Below are 19,708 nucleotides of genomic sequence, written 5' to 3'. Positions count from 1 at the left end.
TACAGCCTGTACTGAAAGAATATGCAAAAGTCTTTAATTACATGGAAAGATCTTCAAACTGGTGGCTGGAACTCTCATTTCAAGGGTTTAAGAAGCTGATAATTGCTTGTGATAACCATTTTACTCTGTAAATAGGTTTTGGCAATATATTGGCGATGTACTGACTGATCTGAGTTATGCTGCCAAATGCCACCCAGATGGAACCCAAAACAGCCTGCAAATTTGTAAATACAATATTTCCTCACAAAGCTTCAACATTGTCACACTTGTTGTCTTACATATCTGACTGACTGTGAGTGAGCTCAGGCTAACAGGTTTTTTTCATTCTTAGCTGCCTTTTTTATAACTTCTTGTTGTGCAATGAAAAATGTGAATCCCTTTATGCTCTGGGCTGAACCAACGAGGGGCTGTGCACAGCAGTGTTTAATGCATAGAAAGCAAATACTCTATGTCCCATGACTGATTTCTTATCAAAACAGCACTGATGCATTTACAGCACTGATGAACTTGCTGATCCTATTTGTAACCCCATTATGTGTGAAAAGATGACAATGACATTCTGACACATGGAAGTGCATTACTTTCAGAACAAATACTGACAGTTTTTAGGGAATCCATAAGGTAGGAAATGGTTCTTTTAATACTTCTTGAGCTAAATTGACATGTGGAGAGTTTTCACATTTAGCAAGGATAGGGATAGGGATTGAGAGATACTTTTTGTAATTCAGTTTTCTGCACAGGATTGAATCCACTTTCGTAATCCATAGATAAATCCTTAGAAATTCTTTCAAGAATACAACTTGGAGGGTAAGAAACAATGAAAATTTTCCTTGACAGAAAATAGTTCAAACAAGATTAAATCTTATATCTCAACGTTTCTGAAGACATTTTTTAGCAGTTTGTTATATGAATTTTGGGGGGAAAATTAAATACCCTTAAATTACTTGAAACAAAATTTAGATACAGATCCAATAGGAAGCACACAAATACACAGTGCAGAGAGACAATCACAAGCCTTGCTGAAACTTTTATCAGGATGCATATTATAAAATGAATAGGGTGAAGCTCATGGTGAAGGGAGAGGGCCTACATAATTGCATTTTTTACATAACTTTTCACAAAGGCTTTGCAGGAGGGACTTTTGTTGCAGGTTTCTTCACAAAAGAAGGTAATTCTGAACTATATCAGATGCACTGGTGATAGCTTCCCTGTGGAGATGATTCAGTTCTGCAAGTTTGTTCATGGAATTAGTTGAGTATCTATAACATATACAATGAAATTTATCTCTCAGTTACTAGTTAAAAAATACCAAACAGTATTGCTTCCAGACTTGTGAATGTTCTCATTTCAGTAGTATATTGGATGAATTCAGTACTAATTAATGAAACTAATCTGGTATTCAGTAATAGATTCAGTAATAATTATGAATCTGGTAATCAGTAATAGATTCAAACCTCCTGTCATAGTCTACAAGTGTAAGAAAAATTGCAATGTTCACAGAATATCAACCTAGCTATTTTGTCTGCCTGCAGTTGTCCAACCTTCATCAAATTAATACAATCCTGAAATTAGTCCACCTAGAATATTTATAAATATTTCATTGTTTACTCTTGAACTTCCCTGTAGTGCTCCAGGATGCAACAAACTTCTCTCAACTGAGGAAAACCCGACAGTAAATATCACACAAATGACATGAAGATTTCTGTCTGATACCTAATACCTAGACAATGTAAAAGTCATAGCAAAAAGAAATAAATAATGTCCAGTTTCAGCTACATACATAATTTTCTGACATAAAAACCTTCCTAAGTACAAAAATATAATTGAGTAAATCTAATTAGTACAAATACATTTTTTGACATCTCAGCCCAGCAACTATACACAGAAACTCTTCTCTCACTTCTGCTCTGGCCCAGTCCTGCCCCTCTGTTTTGAGTTCAGTAATAAACTAACAAATCTCCTGTGTCGGTTTCAGCCAAAGGTGGGATTTTCAAGGCTATTTAGTTTTACCTTCCATTGAAGGTAATGGCAATATTTCTCTTCTGATCAATTTAAATAAGCCAGGCCAGCATGGATTATCCTCAAAAATCTGACTGTGATTGTGATTTGAAGAAACCACACTTAAACAGTGAGAACTAGAAAGATCCCTATATAGACTAATTTGTTATTGCTTCCCTCTCTAACTTTTAGTTTGACACTTGGCAGTAAAGAAATGCAAGCACTGTTAGAGCTGTAAAATAGTCTTAACTGGCTGTTTGACACCTGGCAGTGATAAACTCATAGAGAAATCTCTCTAATGACTTCTTCAAAGCAGTGAGCTCCTGTGATTCTCAGGTAGCCTTGCTTGAGGCCAGGGGTGGCAAACTCAGCAGAGGAGGTGGAATGAAAAGGGCTTCTAACAATGATCATAGACATTTTTCAGCTAATTCAAAATCTACAAAGAACTGATGTTGTCTCTGAGGCAAGAAACAACTGGTTTCAGTCCTGTCATAAATACAGCACCTTTTCAAAAAGCGGGAGAGCTTAAATTGACTGGCCTACAAGTTCTACATTTACCTCTAAGCCTTTTATCAATAATGCATGGTCATTTTAAAGTAGTTGACTTCACATTGTAAACCACTCTGTACTGGTATAGTTTGTGCTTGCTGCCAGAAGGGAAAAAAGAGGCCCCAGCTCAACTACAGCTTTGAAAAAGAAGCAATGCAAATTAGCCTGTGTTGCAGTCACACAATTAAATGGTTGCTAGTATCTGGTGTGGCTTCTGAGCACTTAATGTGAAGGCATCTGTCCTACGCTGTCTGCATAACATGGGTACTCCCACAACCTCTGGAACTTCTCCTTCAGAGTCTTCTAGGAAGCTTTCCTCCTGTAGAGACTATATGAATGGGAGTATTTCTAAAGAACCAGAAAAGCTGGAAGGGACCTCTAGAACATCTGGAGGTCCATAACCCAGCCTCCTGCTTGAAGTACCTCCCATGAAAGCAGGTTATTCGGTGCCTTATCCTGTCAGCTTTTGAAAGTCTTCAAACATGGAGATTCTGCCACCTCTGTGCAACCCAAATCCTCATAAAAAACCCTTTTTTCTCTATATTGAGTCAGAATTTCTTATGTTACACGTTGTATCCATTTCTATTGCTTCTGCTGTGCACATTTGAGAATAATCTGGCTCTGTCTTCTCTTCAGTCTCCCATAGGTAGTTGAAGACAGTACTAGTTATCCTTTGTAGCTGTACCTCACAAAATAGAAACAGAACCTCTTCAGAACTTCTGCCCAGTTCTGGCATTGTGCAGAAAAGACTGAAGACTTCAGAAACCCTGAGAAAAGGAAGAAAATGTGGGGAACCTGGCTCTGGGATTCTTTTCCATTTACGAATTTTGCATGGAAAAATCATTGAGTAAAAGTGTATCAGTGGTACAGGGAGCAGAGGCTTGGAAGCTGTAGAGTCATCAAGATGTGCAGTCAGACTTCTTTCTTTTGCTCTCTCTCTTTTCCTTTTGCTCTCGCATGAATCTTTCTATCACTTCATCTCTCTGCAATGGCCCTGCTAGGGGGAGAGGTAGCAACCATCATAAGGACTAGTGGGTTGAAGTGTTTGCAAAAGTGCTTTGGAAAAAAGGAAATCTAGTTAATGTTTCACAGACCGCTGTGTAACAGAAGTGTGTTATTAAGCATGTTTGTCATTAGACTGATGAAACAGTAAACGTGAAGGATTCCTCTGCTCAAGGCATACAAACTGAGAATGGCAGACAGCCCTGCTCAGCCTCATGGGTTTAGGAAACCAAAGGCAGCTAGATGTCTGCTAGACATCATAAAAAATAATTTCCTCCTGGAAATGTCTTTTTCTCCCTAGTGACAGGGAGTATCAGATGCTACCTGAAATGAAGCCCATGCCATGAGTAAGGGATGCAGTACTAGAGGGTGCAGATCACAATGAATTTGCAGCAAAAAAATCACCCATGTTGCCTTACTTAGGGGAAATCAAACAGCTAGAGAGGTAAGTGAAGAAGGAATAACATGGAGGGGGCCAGTACAGGGGAGAGAGCAGCTCTAGGAGATGTAATGAGAGAGAGGCTATGATGATGTGAAGAGAGAGGAGAGGCAGAAAGGGACTCGCTGGTCTATGAAAGATGTACAGAGCTCCCTGGCTGTTCAGACATTTCTGCTTTGGGATCTTTGACTGCTTCCTGTCTGAAGACAAATCTTCCCAGCAGGCTGTGAGCATGTCTGGAGGGCAAAACCCCAGATTCCAGTGTCCCCCAGTGGGCCTCTCTCCCTGCATACTTCTTGGCCATGTGGTGACACCTTTGCCTGTGTCCATTTCTTTTCCTTGCTGTCTCCACAAGCTGCTACATTATGCACCTGTCTAGCACCTGTGACTCCATCAGATACCTGGTATCAGGTTTTTTCCATCCACTGTGTTTTGATAACAACTTGCCTTCTGTGTGAAAAGGACAAGGAGGCGTCTCTACTTTTAGATGTTGCATCCCACATTTGGGTGCTGTAGCGCTGGCAGGAGGGGGAATTTCTCCCTTTACAACAATTGTATCTCCAGCCAGGTAGACTTCAGACAGGGATACCTGGTTCACCCAGAGATATCATTAAATGACTCCTTGTTTAATGCACACATGACTTAAGGTGATAGGATGTTTTGCTTCAATATACAAAAATAACAATTGCTTTGAGCTGCCTGGAGGCATACACCTTTCCCAAACTACCATTTAAATCTTACCCAAGGAGGGAATTTAAAAACACCTGTCAGTGCACTGTATTTTAAATTAATGCCTGTGAAACAAACACTAGGAGCACAGAGCTCAGTACTTAACCCCTGATACAGATTCAACAACTCAATAAACCAGAAAACTGTTCTGAAGGCACAAGGTAAGAAGCTGATGGTTGATCCTAAATAAATGTAGTCGACAGGCAAGATTTAAGGTAGTAAAAGTCTGTGCCGCAGGTGTAAAGGGGCAGCACTGTCCAATCTTCCATCCCTGCAGAAGAGGAAGAACTGAGCTTCACCAGGGCTGCAGTAGCCCCTAGTTAGCCCTGGAGAGCATCATGGTTGCTTTAAAGCTGGTCCTCTGAGTTCTTCAAATATCCCAATGCTAAATCTCACACAGCTGTTTGTCATGCAGAGTCCATATCATTTAAATTCCTAGAATCCCAAAGAAAGATCTCAGCTGCTGATTCTGTACTGTCTAACGTTTAGGGGAACTAATGTTTAGGGGTCTCAAAAAAAATTGTAAGTGCATTAAGTCAGCCTGGAGAAATCAAACTTCATGAACTAAATATATATATAGCCTTGAAAAAACCAACTTTTCCTACTTAATATGTTGGTTGTTTTTAGAATAGCTGATTTAACAATGCTGGATTTAATATTTTTTTCTTCTCCAAGCCTTTGACAGTTCACTGTAAGCTTTGAAGTCTGCATCCCACAACCATAAGATGTCTCAATAAAAGTCAGGTAATTTCAGAAATAAAGATTCACTGAAGGGACAGAGAAGATTCACTCAAGATACAGAGTTTAGCAGCAAAGATAGTGGTCCTTCAGAGACCCTCACATCAGGACATTTAACTCTTTCTCCTTCACTTCTGCACTATGGGTTTGTGTTTTTCACAGTGGGCCAGACTGAACTTGCTCTTTGCACTGGTGTACAGGGAGGTTTCCCTTCCACACCTATATAATCCCACTTCTGGTTAAGCAGGCATCCTTTGGGGTAGCAGTCCAAATCTCTTGGTATGTTTTACATCAAACAGTTTGCATAACACATTTTACATCACATTTTTTCTATTGTCCCTCTTATAGTGGACTTACAGGACTATAAACCACCTCAGAGGATTTGCTGAATATAATGTGCTAACTGTGAGGCTCACGTAATTGTCTTTGGTTTCCCGCTGCTGAATCCATGCATTCGTAGCTCCACTGCAGTCTCTCCTATCCTCTGCTCCTGTATGCAAGATGCAGATGATCTGTGGTCCAGCAACCTACTCCCTCTTGGGTAAGAGACAGCAAGCAGCAGAGAAGCTGCTGAGCTCTGCCACACTCTAGATCTGCCCCAGAGCCAGATGCCATGGTTAATGGGCTGCAACTTGAAGACAAGCCACAGGCTCCAGGCTGCTCTGTGACCAGCCTCCCATGCTCCCACCTTCACAGCTTTAGCAGGGAGCTAATACTGCTGTGTTCTGACTTTCTTAGGCCTTCATTATTTTTTTTTTTCCACTCACTTGAGAAACATGGAAAGACAAACTGCACTGGTGAGGCTCAGCAAGAATAAGATACAAGTTTTACATTTTGTTTTCACTTGTAATTATAGTAATTATGTAGTCCATGTTACACTGCAGTCTCAGAAGGTAGCTCAGAAGACCTGAACTGCAGAGCTGTCTGGATTTGAGTTATTCCTGCATGTGTAATAGACTATCTCCTGAAACAAAAGGCCAACCATATTGCTACCCAAGCCTGCTACAAAAAGGCAAGCTTTTTGCAGGATGCTAATCTCTCATCCTGCCCAGCTTGTTCTGAGGAGGGCTAGGGCACAGGGGTGCAAAGCTGTCATTATTGTCTATTACCTAATGCTAAGCATGCAAGGGGGGAATCTGCTCCTCTGTAATCAAGACCAGATGAAAAGCTGTCTGACCTGTGGATGTCTGAACAGTTTGTTCTCATTCCACAACATACCTTGCAGGCAGTTGTAATGATTTGCCCAGAAGTCTGCTGCTACGCTGTGTATAATAAGGTAACTTCACTCAATTTGGAATTAGACATTTAGAATATCATCCTCCCTGAGCAGAGGCAAGAAAATCTTTGTTACTTTTGATATCTGAGCCACTATGTCTAACCAAAATATCTTTAATTGATTACTTAATTTAAGTCATCTTCAATTGAGAGTAAGAAAGCCAGCTCTCCATATGTTAGCTTTCTACAATCCCTGTACGACTTTGATGTTGTATTTTTCTGTAGCCACATTCCCTCTGGAAATGTGGGATGTAACAAAAACTATTTTAAGGAGAAGAAGAAGGTATATTTATGTTTCCTCATATATCTTCACATCTAACAGATGCTGCAGTTCCAGACTGAAGCAGTGTCTGAGAGCCAATGTGGTTTTGGAGTGTCACAAATAGCTGTGGTACATTATCATTAGGTGTCAATATTAAGTTGGATCATGATTTGCCAGTAGATGTGAGGAATGGAAGTATGGAAGTATTTTTGGCTCTTGGCTATTAGGAAGAGGACGTGTGTGGTTTGTATCTATCCTGGCCCAGGAAGGGCTGTTCCCCATATGAATGTTTTCTGCCTGGTTTACTCAGCTGGGGCTCTCAGTCCCCTCTGGCAGCTCCCAGTTCACTTCTGGGACAGCTTGTTCTGCCTGAGATGTTGCAGGTGTTCCCCAAAATTTGTGGCTCCAGGGGCTGAGAATAAGAGAGACTGATTACAGAGAATGCCTTCACCCTTTCCTCAGAATCTCCTACATCAATGGGAGTAATAAGACTGTAAAATCAAAAACAATCTACAAAGAACTGGATAATTAAAATAACTCAGTGCTATGGGACTGGCTGGCTTAAGCCACAGCAGTCTGAGCAACAACCCTTTTCATACCTTCACCTGGCTCCAGGGCAAAGGAAAAGACAAGGGAATGCCTTTCAGTCCTTTCTTTAATATTTTTCCAGTTGTTGCTGGATTTCTTGGAGTGTTTGCTCAAGGTGACACAAGGTGAGTGTCACGTCCCTGGGGTGTAGGTTTGCAGTGTGCAATGGCTGGTTGCACTTCAGCAGATGAGGTGGAAATGTGAGTAGTGGGTCACTGCAGAAAGATGTCCACAGGCCAATGACCATACCAGCATGTCCGCTCAGTGTCACTGAGCTTAGAAGGGGCCTTTCCAAGCCTGGCTGCTACTCTGAGGCATCAGGGTATACTTGAGCTGCCACTACTGGTATTATCTTTGCTTTCTAAGATAAAGAATTTGATTTTGTGGCACTGTTAAGTGTGATACCTCTCACAAGTGCTACATTCAATCATTATTTATTGCGGTTGCTTATTATTTGTGAAAAGCTGGCTTTGTGCCCAGCATTTTGATGAATTCTGACTCCTGTCTTTATTGATTCTATAAGAAATATGACAAAATGGAAAGCAAGCTTTTGTTAGTGAGGATTAAAAGATGCTGTGAAGCAAAGATGAAAGGACTGTTGTCACTCACCATTTCTATTTATAACATGAACTGTTGGTATTTATAATGGGATGCCAAAGAACCATGCCATTAGTAACTATTAGGCAGGAAGATGCTATAGTGGCACATTTGCTTCAGCTCTATTAACTTCTTTGGGATGAGAAAATCATACCTGAATTGCCAATGAAGCAGTAAATAACTATCTACACTTATTTTAGTAGTGCTAAAGTTAGTTTCTGCCTAGCTCCAGACTCTGAAGAAGGCTACAAGGCAACTGTGGATTTTGATTCTGATCTCCCAGGTGATTTCCAGCTCAAAGCCCTCTCCTGAGTCAGTCATGGTCTTTCAGCGTGTCGCCATGTAGATGCAGGTTTGTCACCTTTAATCTCTTGCTGCATAATTAGGCAGGCCTGGATTTATCAGAAAAGCCAAGGAGTTGTTAATCCTTATTCACCCTGCCCTCTGCCCTCTTCTTGCTGCAGTCCCAGTCAGGACTGAGGGCACAAGTGACACCAGGCAGGAATGGGTGTGATCCAAGAGTTCATGAGGAAGCCCAAAGCCTTCCCTCATGTCCAAGGCTGTTTTGAATAGGTCTTCTACCTCCAGGACCATAGTACAAAACCAGAGACCCAAAGACAAGTGAGGTGTTTCTCCTGACCCTATGGCCAGAGTGGCTCAGTGTGCTGTGGTTTGGAATTCTGCTAAATTGCAAAGGAAAACTGGGATTCAGCTAATGGAGTCCCTGTTATGTCCGGGTCTTGAACGTGCTTCGTCCCTTTCATAGCATCTACAGATTCAGGGCTGCATCTGACACTTCCTATTGACCTGGCTGCTTTTCCTCTGTCTTCAGTAGATTTTTAGGTTCTGCCTCATTACACATTAAAAGACCTATATCCTCCTTTCACTGACCCAGGCTTGACCTCATTTGTCCAGGGGCCCTCTCCCAGCATTTGGGGAAGGAAACCTGCGTTTGGGAATTGACATCTCCCTGTGGCTGAGGGTGGCACTGGTGTTTGTGCCTGTCTGAGGCAAGCCTTGTTGTTCTTCCCTCTTACTTTCTCTCCAGCTTAGTTGACTGTGTGCTCCTGAAGACTTTGAGGATGCTTTTTGCATAGGGTGACTATATGCATGCATAAGGAAGGGAAAGAGGGCAAACACAGCTGTCCTCTGAGCCCCAAGCACTCCCTGGCTCACTGTGCAAATGGTGCCTGCAGCACTGGTGGAGGCAGGGGGAAGAAGTGTGACTTCTGCTCCCTGCAAGCGTCCCTCCATCCACCTGCGACACGGCAGAGGGAACACACTAAGGATAACATGAAGCAAGTTAGGATAGGTAGTAGGAACAAGTTTCAGTGTGCTTTTCCTAGGGAACTGCTGCTGAAGTTCAGTTTTCCAGAAATGTAGCTGCGACTGCAAAAGTGTATTCCAATGTACATCATTGTGTTTCTGTCATTTGTTGTTGTACATACCAGAACTGAAACACACATCTGTGCACTGATGTAAAATAGTGGGAAAGAGTCTTATATGAAATTATTTACAAAAGGAAATTACTCCATGACTGTCCTTTCTTTGAGCTGTTGTCTGCTAAGACCAACTACACTGCCCTGTGAGTAAGGGTGGGTGAGGAAAAAGCAATTTCAAGAACGGGTTACTCTGTACCTGAAGAATAGTTTGCATGGATCAGAAAGGTAGGCATTGTCAGAAATCCTTCATCCCACAGAAAAGCCTAAAGGTCCAGTACAGCTCAGAGGACTGGAGTTTGTACAAACAGGAAGGATTTTGGCTGGCAAACTCTGCATCTTTTTATTTTCTAGGTATAAGCAAATGCTATGTTTTCTGAAATCAGCAAATATTAGCAAGACATTCAGGCTATTTGTGTCCCAAGTTATAAAATAATATTTTGTAATGGGCCATTTGGCCTAGTTCAAATGAGGCAGAAGTATATTTATTTAAAAAATAAATTATTTTTATTGTAGTTATTAAATTAGATCCCATGGAATTTCAGAGGGTTATAATTTGAACTATCCCTTTTAAAGTATCAGAGGAATCCTAAGCATATTTAATGTTTGCTATATATAACAGATCTGTGTGATTTTATCTGAGTCATCCTCCTCCTACTTGGATGGCTATTTGTTTACTTAAAACCAAAAGACAAGTCTCTGGGGAAGCCATTGCCGTAATCACACTTTGAGTGGTTTGATTAGTGCAGCACTTCTCTGAGGCATCTGAACAGTGTAAATTTTTGTCCCCACTGGTAAACACGCCAGGATGTGCCAAGAAAGCCAAAGTAAATGGCACTAAGTCAAGGGTTTTAAAAAATCTTCTTTCAAAAATAAAAGATGATGTTCTTCCTCTGACAGTAACATGCTTCTCTATAAAACCACTGTTTTCTGTGTAGCTTCCTGTGACTTTATAAACAGTACATGCTGAGCTCTTTGCCCTTCTACAAATAGAGAAAATCATATTTGTAGGAGGCTGAAGTCTTGTGTCAAGTGACATTTGGCTGCTGGTTGTAGCACCAGTGCAATTATAATCCAACAGCCACTGTATTTGACTCACTGACAGCTAAACTTGTGGCCCAGTGTGACCGACTGTAGGAGTCATGACTGCTACTTAGCAAAACATGGTGCAAACATCACTGGGGCCCCTGCAGCTCAGAGAACTATTCCAGCAAAAGTCTGGAGTGAGCTTTGTGAAGGCTAGGCTGAGCCGTATTTTTGTGAGCAGGGATAAGCAGGCAGTGCCAGCCACTCAGAGGGGCAGAAAATAAAACCCTGATGGGATATGCTCCACAGATCACAGTGGCTTTGCTGACCTTAAGGAGTTACAGAGGGTGAATTTCCAGAGGACCAGAAGGACAGCAACAGTGTCTTCACACTGGTGATGTCACCAAATTTTGCAGGGGTCAACCCCTCTTCTAAACTTTTATGATCGGTAAGTGGTTCTGCTTCACCTTCCTTAATAGACTAACATTTCCACAGCACTTGTCAACAAAGTAATTAAGTACCTCCACATAGGAGTAAATGTCTTCTAAATAACACAGTCAATTTAATTTGATTTTGGACTTGCTGAATACACTCATGCAGTGGGATGTCAGTACAGGTGCAAATGGTAAATACAACACCCACAGTGTGTCACCCATGTCAGAGTAAACACATTTCTGTTCTGAACAAGGAAACACTTTGTTCCCCATACCTGCTCCTGCCCTCAAGGGCCAGCAGATGAGTTGTGGCCCTATTCTGGGCTATCTGGTCACAGACGTTGCCTTGCCTTGCCAGTCTCCAGGAGCAGACAGCTTGGGACGCCCAACCTCCCGACCTCCAACTAAAAGCTGGGGCTGGAAAAGAAAACATGGCTATAACTCCATAACAGCTATCAGTGAACAAGATTATGTTCAGAATAATATTGTCTTGGCAATCAAAAAAAAAAAAAAAAAAAAAAAAAAAAAACCAAACCAAAAACCAAAGAAACACCCAAACCCACAATAACCTAAAAATTCTTCAGATTTTCTTGGCATCCTGGCATTGTAGTGGCTGGATTGGATGGTGGCTGTACCCTGCTGTTGTACTGAAGTCTTCCTGCAGTCCTGAGGTTCAAAGATATCTCTGGGTAGTTCTAAACAACTCTTCTCCTTTGGTCCCAATAAGCTCCCAACCATCTGGGCTGCAGATCAGCTGTGCAAAAAGCTCTGTGTTTCTTGCCCTGGTGAACAGATAAGAGTAAAGGTCAACAAATTCAGATTCAGATGAAGCAAGAGTGAATTCCAAGGACTCTCCACTCTGTGCCATAGCTTCAGCTGCCAGACATTTCCACCCACAGGCTGTGAGCAAGAGATGGCATGTAAAATATGACAGGTGGCCAAGTTTATTTAATATGTTGGCTTTTCCACTGCTCTTAGCACTGTTATCAGAACACTTAATTTAGTTACATGAGGCAACATGGAAAAACACTGGTGAACATAAAAGAAAAAACTGCTTCCAGGTAGCTTCCAAATTAACTATTAGTCCCTTTGCATTGCTGGAAATCTAATAAGGCACTGATTACGTATAGGAGTGATGAGTTTTAAAATATGCTCAGCTTCAGCTTTTACATACATATTGCTCAAAAAGCCTTGGGGCAGGAAATATGAAGTCATCTTGTCAGGACCTCAGCACAGATACCATGAGGTCTTTTGAGCTGGCTCCTCAAAGGCTTTCTGTATATTCCCACATGGCAGCTGGGAAAAGGCCAGCTCTCTGTGCTTGGGAGTCATTTTCCTCAGTCATTCTTTTAGGATGGGACCATTCTTTTAGGATGTAGCAAGAAGATGAGTTAATCTGCCCTCCAGTATGAGATAGTCCAGCCAACTGAAGATCCCAAGTAAGGCAGGTGATGTGGCAAGTCCTGGGAAGCATGGCAGTAGCCATCAGCTGAGGTCCACAGGAGCTGCAGGTTCTGCGAGGGTTTGCTGTCCTGACTAGTATTCCCAGGGGCCTGAGAAGCCAGGCTTATCCATGTGCTTTGCCCAAGAGTGAGATTTGCTTTGTAGAACAGAAGACTTATTTAAAGGGACTTAAATGGACAAATTGGATATGTTTTCCACAGCCACACACCACCCTTTCCTCCTGTTCTAGAACATGGAAGTGGATGATGGTCAGCTCTTTGCTCTCTGGGAAAGCAGCGACTCTCTGAGAGCACCTCAGACTACAGCATCCTCTGCAGACACAGGCACAGTACGATTTGCTACCTTCACTGGAACGCTGGCTTTTAGAACATTCGTGCCCTGCCTCCTGGCTCTTGATTAGATTGATTTCGGGCAAGAGTGAAATCCAGCTTCTTCACCCATTCCTCCTCTCACTTCTCTTCACCATGTATCTTTGCTGCTTGCCTTGTTGCCAGCTCTGGCACTGCTCCAATGACAGAATAAGCCAATTCAACTCACAAGAATGGCAGAGAATTAAGTCAGGACAAGTAAATAGGGAGAGGGAGGAATGTGGAAACAGGGATGGAGGGAAAGGGAAATTGGTGAGAAGGATAGTAAAGGCCTTCTTTCTGTGGCAGCCAGATTTTAGCTTCATTCAGTGGTCAGAGGTTACTGGTGGAGTTGGTATCAGAGCTTGGGCTACATGCAGATATACTACCCATTTAAAAAACAATGTTCCAGTATTGATTGATTGATTGATTGATGCTGTGTCACAAGAAGGCTGTGCTTGGGAAAGCATACTGCTTCCGAGTCCTGCCTCTATGAGCACTTCTTATCCAGAAGATTCATGGCTAGAAGAGGAAATCCAAAACTGTCAGTCACGGCAGGATGCAGGTCTTTCAACTTGCTATTTCAGTGGAGCAAGAGGTTTGAGAACTAATGTTGGGAGACCTTTGAAAGGATTTTCCTTTTTAGAAGGCAAACTGCCTCTTCAAAATGTCATGCCTTCCTGTAAGCAGACATTTAAAAAGTAATCACTAAAAAGAAATCACTCCCACAAGTGTTCGAGCCCTGTTTGAAACATGACCAGCTACAGCAACCTGCACAACACAAAAGCCAGCAGGGAGAAGGCAGAATGTCACCCTACAAGTACTTGCTACAAAATATAATACAAAAAGAAGTGACATTCCCCAAATCCTTCTGAAGTAAAGCCAGGGGTGACTGCACCAGCTTGCTATGGTATGCTGGCACTCAGGCTGGCATTTGACACTCCCTGAATTTCCTTCCTCCTCTGTGCAGTTGTATTTCATTAGCAGGCAAGTGCCAGCGGGAAGAGGAAGATGATGTCAGCATCTGTACCTGGGCTGGAGTGGAGCTGGTGTAGGCTTGCAAGCAAAGCAGTCAAGAATCACCAAGGTAACTTGGTAAATCAGAAGGCAGGAACTCAAATGAATGTAACAAGGCCCGATGGAAAGAGAGTAATTAATCTTCCACTGGTTTTCCTGATTTTTCCCCTACTGTCCTCTGGCAGCGTATCCAGGTACAAGTATTGCATCATCTGAATGGATGCCCTGGTGATTCAACGCTCCCAGGTCCCTGCAGGGCAAAGGAGCTGCACAGCAGCTTTAAACAAATTAACACTTTCCTGGGACTTGTTCCTGTCTATGTCAAGAAAGAGCTCTTCCTTGAGAGGAGATGAAAGGTCTCCAGCACTGAGCAAACCATCCATCTATGCTCACCACGGCTTGTAAAGTATGTGCTGGGACAGATCTCAGGCTCAGCTAGGAACTAGCAATAACAGCTATTGTTCAGGGGAGGCTGCAGCTGACCCATGTTAAGATGCTATTGTACACTGAGCCCTTCTTCCCCTTCTTTCCCATCACAATGCACTCCAGCCCATGCACGGTCTGGGTTCCTGACTGCATGTTCTGAATGCTCTGTCACTCCTGTGTGAGCTGGTTCATCTCACAGGCTATAAAAAACGGAAAATAAAAGCGCTTTCTGTCAGTTAAGTGAGCTGAACTGGTTCATCCAATTGTCAGAGGAACAGTGGAGTTGGCATGAGGTGGGGGCAAAGACAACTGTCCAGGAGGGAGAGGAGACTCTGCCCTGTTTCAGTGGTAATAAGGCATTAACTAAGGCATGCACCTGGTGAAACCTTACCCTCTGATGCAGTGATATAATTGCTTATTTCGTCATTCCCTGGCACAGTTCTGTGAAAATGATCTGTACTAGCCTCAGGGATTTTCACAGGAGATTTTTGTTTTCCAGATCATTTTGAGACTGTGGGGATACAAAAGGTGCCACCCTGTTGGCAGGTCTGAGGAGGCAGTAATCTTCATGGAAGTGTGAGAGGGATAAAGAAATAACCTCTTAACCCCGTTAATCTGTGGCCTGGACAACATCTCTAGTTGTGTCCCAAGGGTACAGTCAGGCAGTATATCTGAACTGAGCTAAAAGATAACTGCTGCCAAAAAGTGCCAGGCAGCCCCTCTTCTCTTTCCACTTGAGTGCACTCCTGCTGTTTCCCTTGGAGCATCACTGATGCTCGTCTTGAATCTGTGGCGAGCTGGTAAAGGAGTTAATACAGGGCAAAACAATCCCAGAGGAAGAAAATGAAGTTTTTTTTCTGGTCACTGAGTGGAATAGATCAGGTAATGGTAAAGTCAGACCAACTCCAGCTCCAGCATAAAGAGGACAGCTGTTTCATCACCAGCTGCTGCTGTGAGTGGCACAGCATCATTATCAAGAGCTGTAGGCAGCAAACACATAGCACTTGCACACCCATTCGAATATAGGATGCTTACCTCATCAGTCATGGTCTATTTGCTGTAGCTGATATATCCACAACTGTTGTATTTAGGGCCCACAATCAATAAAGGTCAAAAATAAGATAATGATGAGATACTTTCCAGAACACCATACTGAACCGGGGTATGTGCACAAAGTTTAGAAAATTTGAGCAAGTGAAACAGCCCCACAAAATGAGCTCAGCTCATTGGTCTGCTTTGGGTAAGGGGCATCCCTTCAAAAACCAGGAATTGCAGCTTTAGCTTTTTTAAGAGTGGACCACAAACCTTGTTTGTTTCCCGCATGTTTTTATTCTGGGTTTTTCCTTTTCAGATTGCCTCAGTATTTTGTGGCTTTTTGTGAGCTGTGTCTTGCTGGACTGAGTAAGACCCCAAAGAAATAATTCTGTGAAACTCTATTTATGGTCGGAGCACCTAGGAGGTCAATCCTAAAATGGGAAAGGGTTCTCAGCCCCAGCTCTGACAATCTGCTAATCCCTCCAGACACTGTTGAAAGGATATTTGAGACTTCCATTGCTGGACATAAATCAGTATCACATTCTATAGGAGAGTTCAAGAATGCCTATAGAAAGTTTATGATTTGCATTAAGGGCTTTGTGGTTTCCTGTGCTTTCCTCCTCGTATTGTTTTGTTCCCTATGGCTAAAGCAGTACCCAAAACTCCCACCCCACCGTGCATCCCCCAGCAAATAGGTCTTAGGCACACATTGCAATGTAAATAGATGCCGAATACGTGGCAAGAATAATTAAGCTTTAAAATTCTAGCTGAAAATCCATTGTCACACAAAACGGAGCATGCAGATAAGAAGGAGGTAATGAGAACAGCCTTTTACTGTCTGCACTTAACCATAAATGCTGGCCAGAATTCGGGAAGGATTAGGTGTTTCTACAGGAACCAGAGCATTTACAAACATAGCACTAAGCAGCTGCTAATGGCTCTGGGCCAGAGCCCATTTCTTGAGTTCATTCACTCCTTGGCTTTCTGAAACACAGTTCCTAAAGGCCGTAGGACTTTTCCGCCATCTCATCAGTGTAGAGGTTCATCTTCAATAGCAGGTCTAGTAACTGTACTTGTGCAACTTTCTGTTATCTTATGAAATCCCGTGGATGATGTTGTCAAATTACTACAATTCTTAGTTATCTATGTGCGGTAAGACAATCCAATTATTATATAATTGTAAAGTAAACAGTGCAAGCTGGTTATTTTCACATTTTGGTTAAAAGTTTTCAGAAAAACAAAGCTAAACAGACTTAGCACAAACGATATTGCAAAATAATATAGAACATATGCGACTTCACACCCCACTCTTACCCCCAGTTAATAGCTTATTTCATGGATCTGGGCTCAATTTACAATAAGAAGAGTGACTTTAGTACTTACAATTTTGCTAACATTGGAATATTTGTTTGGTATGCACAATGTACAGAAATAAATCAGTTTAACTTCTTGTATATTTTAACATTTTTTGCTAGATGATGATACATTATTCGAAGTTGAGTTTTTGAGTTGGTGAAAACTCTGATTTTCTATACCCAGAGGTTTACAATCTGTAGGACAAGGAAAGAGTGTCATCCCATTTGGCTGGGAGAGCTTAGGCACAAACAAGCTTAGATGGAAATTTAATAATACAAATAACCTAGAACTGCTGTTCTGCTGTCCCACTGCACTGCCCACCCATCTGCCTGGACTGCATCCAGCATTTGCACAACTGTGGTCAGCTTAGCAAGCTGATGAAATGGAAAATAATAGCTTTTAGGTTCATTGGTTTTCAACTGGATTAGCCTGCTGAAACGACTGCCTCAGTTGCCCCAGAACAGCTGCAGTGCAAGGCAAACACAGACTGGGGCAAGGGATGCAAGGGAAAGATGAGGGTGACACTCACCTTGAGCCTTGCAGCTCATGGTCACCAGCTGCTCAGGTGCAGGGTCAAACTGAGCTCAACAGCAAGCCCAAAGAAGATCTGGCCAGAAGCTCCCTCACACTACCTTGGAGCCACCAGAGCTACAAACACTTCCATAGTTCCATGGGTTTCACTGAATGGAGCCAGAGTGCAGGGCTAGTGGTCCAACCTTTTAGACCTGCTTTGAAATACATTCAAGCCTTGTCTGCTGAAAATATTTTGTCTTCATATGCACAGTGGAATACACATCAGAGCCAGAGCTTTACAACAAAGCTTTACAAACTTCATAATACCTACTAGTTTCTGAAAACATATAAAACATTTAAAATAGCACCTATATAGTTGGTATGGAATCAGGATATGAGCGGTGATAATTTGAGAGATACGTACTGATACTGGGACTATATTTGAGAATCTATCCTTAAAAAATGTAATGAAACGTCATCAAAGCATGTGACTTCCAAAGCTGTGAATGCACATTTAAGCTTCTCCTTCTTTCTCTCTTCTCTTTTCTCATTTAAATGACAGCTCTGGAAATGATTTTCAGCTATAGCCCCGTAAAAAGATGTGGATTAAGAACTTACCTGATTTTTTTTTTTTTCGTTTCGTTTATGTTTTGTTTGTTTTGGTTTGGTTTTGGAGGGGAAGGGGGGGAAAAGAGAATGAACATGATGTGAAGAAAATGAAGCTGCCTGGGTGTTGAGGGGAAGGTTATGGTCAATTGTAATGAATTTCAAGGCTGGAGGAAAATGTTAGATCTCTCTCTCTATGTGCTCTGCTGCTTCCGAGCTTAAACACACATTTAATCCTGATCAGAGAGAAAATTGTTTGTAGTAAATAATACACAATTAGACCCTGAAAGACATTTGTAAATCAAGTAGTTTTTAAGGCAACGTTGAGTTAAAACACTGAAACGTTGCTTGTAAGACTCTTTTCAACTCGAAATACCAAGGTTCGGGTTTTGTTATTTTACCCCCCACCCCCATTCTTTTGCAACTGGGGTCAAAAAAGCCCTGCAGGGTAGCATGGTTTGCACAAGCCTGCCAGGCTGCTCCCATAGCCTAAATTACCAGTAAAAGGGCTAGAAATCTGCACGTAGGTCTGTGTAGGGTGGCAGCAGTTTGGATGAGGGGATGCATTAAAACCCATTAAACCCCACGTGATCCCTGCAGCACAATTCTCTTTTATCTTTCTTCTCTCCACTGCCCGGAGACTAAAGAGCTCATCTCCATAGGGCTCATCGCCATAGAATTGGGAAAGCAAAGTCTTCCACAGGCTTTACTTGATCCTGACCCTCTGCTCTTTCTCACAGTATCTGCTGTAGATTTACAAATTCAGTTGGGAACTCTTAAAATGTTCTAATCATCTTTGAAGAAATCGGATAAATATATGTGAATAACTTAGAGGTAAAATACAAAACATTTTGTGACCTCCTGAAAAATTCTAAAATTTTACTTCACTTAGGTGTTAGAAATGGGCTGTTTATCTGAGTAATGATTTTCCCCCTTTTACTTGGTGTTACATTTCCTTCAAAGACTCGTGGAAATCCCTAATGTTATCTGCTGTAATGAAGCAACCCCTTGGTCTGGGTGGGAAGTCTAGTGTATAAACGTCCAGTCTCGTCTTCCTTGGACAAATAAAACCACACAAACCAGCACGCTGCACGCCGGATAAATCTTTTACATAATTAATTGTTTTATGCAGAGGGCTTCTGAAGGGGGCAAAAACTTAAATGTGGTTCCTATGCCAACAAACGACGGGATTTCGGCATTTTTCTCAAGGACTTAACGTCTGCAGAAGACTGGGGGAGAATTTATGGAGCGCGTTGTGCTGACACCCTCCCAGCAGTTCCTCCCCCCGAGCGGAGCAGGCAGGGGAACGGCTCCGGGGGCGGCGGCGCCTTCGGGGACCCCCGGGCGCTTGGAGGGCTGGGAATCCTCACGGAGGGAAACCCGGCTGCTCGAAAGCAGGGGGGGTTGGGGGAGGACGAGAGCGCCCCTGCTTTTCTTCCTGCTGAGAGGAGATCCTGACGTGATTTTTGGGAAAGCTTTGTGCATGCAAGCGTCTGCGTCGGCAGAGCGGTAAGGCAGGTATTTCTCTCACGAGTTTCCCTTGCTGCACTTTCCCGGCTCTCTTGTCAAGTTACGAGCGCCCACCAGCATCCCGGTCCTCCGAGCGTGACCGCCGCTGCCGGCTCCTGGGGGGGCTCTGGGGACACCCAGGGGGGAGCGGGGGCTCTGCGGGCTGCCAGGCGCGCCCCACGGAGCTGCCGTGTCCCGGGCATGGCTCTGGGGACGGCTCTGGGGATACCCAGGGGGGAGCGGGGGCTCTGCGGGCTGCCAGGCGCCCCCCTCGCGGCAGAGCCCCCGCCGCAGCCGCGGGGCTGTGCGGCTCCGGGGTCCCGTGGGACTGCGGCCCGCGCAGAAGTCTGAAACGTAAT

General features: G+C 43.0%; 1 protein-coding gene across 3 annotated transcripts in view; it reads left to right on the top strand.

The window, feature by feature from the left end:
* The window catches only part of SPATA13 (spermatogenesis associated 13), a 147,468-nt gene that overhangs the window by 55,915 nt on the left and 71,845 nt on the right, over positions 1–19,708 (top strand). The window contains exon 1 of one of the 3 annotated variants that reach the window (XM_038127711.1): positions 18,900–19,349. The exons of the other annotated variants lie outside the window; for them this stretch is intronic. The gene's annotated coding sequence lies outside the window, so the exon portion shown is untranslated. Of the gene's footprint in view, positions 1–18,899; positions 19,350–19,708 lie in introns of those variants that run through there. 3 annotated transcript variants of the gene reach the window in all.

Source organism: Motacilla alba, chromosome 1, assembly GCF_015832195.1.
Source record: "Motacilla alba alba isolate MOTALB_02 chromosome 1, Motacilla_alba_V1.0_pri, whole genome shotgun sequence".
Taxonomy (NCBI): domain Eukaryota; kingdom Metazoa; phylum Chordata; class Aves; order Passeriformes; family Motacillidae; genus Motacilla; species Motacilla alba.
Note: the sequence above shows the minus strand (reverse complement) of the source record. Positions and strands in the feature narration are given on the sequence as shown.